General features: G+C 44.5%; 1 pseudogene; it reads right to left on the bottom strand.

Moving 5' to 3' along the window:
• Positions 1-809: 809 nt before the first annotated feature.
• On the bottom strand, positions 810-983 carry LOC135919079 (U2 spliceosomal RNA; annotated as a pseudogene).
• Positions 984-1,258: the final 275 nt, after the last annotated feature.

The raw sequence follows: 1,258 nt of genomic DNA, 5'->3' as shown, positions 1-1,258 counted from the left end.
ATTAATGTGAAGTTTTCTTTTGTATTTTGCAAAGTGCTTATGTTCCGTTGTGCAATCATTGTCCGTGCATATGTATGAAAGCAGTCATTTGTGAGAAACTTGTTTCATAACTACTGCTGCTGCTGCTGTGTAAAGGGGCTGCCACCTCATCAAACTAATAATCTCAGTAGCTTTTTGTGACTGCTCCTTCCTTGTGTATTTGTTCAAGGAGAATAAAATTCAATTCAATTAAATTCAACACTTGGCCATACAACAAGTTTGTTTTCGAGGCGCTCGGTCCCACTGCAGCGAAAATGTGCACACAAAGGCTGCACAGTAGTTTCCTCAAATCGGGCACTCCATTTTTCTTTCATAGGGAACCTTTCTTCCACTAGGGCAGCGGATTTTGGCAGGGCGATCTTGCGTCGGCGCTGTGGTTTACGGATCCAAGCGATAGTGAACTCCAAAATTCAGTGTTGGCTTTGAGTGGGACTCAGATTGATTGCAAAACCCACGGCTAATCACCCTTCCCGCCAAGTGGCTCATTACAGCAGACAATCGTTCAGAAACATCGGATAAATAAGAATCCTATTTCTTAGACATATAATCTGCCGATTCTCCCTCCTGGTTCTTCCTTTTGCTTTGCTGGTGCGGCTAACAAATTTGCGACGCAACAAGTACGACGCTACACACAGATGGAGTGGCAGTTCAATTACTCTCGTGGTCCGCGAACCGGCATCGTTGCGTGTAGTATAGGAATGGTGCGTGTCAAATGAGTGCTCGCTTCGAGCTTGTGTTCTTCATTTTGATTGAATGAAGTCTCACCTAAGTGAGCGGGGGTCGATCCCGGAGGTTGTGCAATACCGGGCCGAGCTGCGGCGGAGGTGAAGCAGGCTTCAAGCACTCCGCCAACGTCCAAAAATAGGTTTAATATCGTGGGTCCATATAGAACCCGTATCAGATATTAAGCTGATAAGAACAGATACTACACCAAGGGAAGTTTTTATTCATACATCAAATGATTTCGTGTGAACACAGATTAACAGTGTACAATTCACTTAGTGCTATACAACTTTCAGGCGCTCTCGTAACCATCGCACATTGTCGGGTTGTTTTTACAAACGGAAGCTATGCTGCATTATACAATGCTAGGGCTACTCAAGAGTCATAAAGATTCATTGAAACAAGGAGAAAATCATTGAACAACCTTTGAACCTTATGCCTCCTATGCGTATTCCTGCGGGCATCTACTGTTGCAACGTTGGAGGCTGCGCTCTAC

The sequence above is a fragment of the Dermacentor albipictus genome, unplaced genomic scaffold, assembly GCF_038994185.2.
Source record: "Dermacentor albipictus isolate Rhodes 1998 colony unplaced genomic scaffold, USDA_Dalb.pri_finalv2 scaffold_15, whole genome shotgun sequence".
NCBI lineage: Eukaryota > Metazoa > Arthropoda > Arachnida > Ixodida > Ixodidae > Dermacentor > Dermacentor albipictus.
The sequence above is the reverse complement of the archived record's forward strand: the minus strand, read 5'-3'. Positions and strand labels throughout refer to the sequence as shown.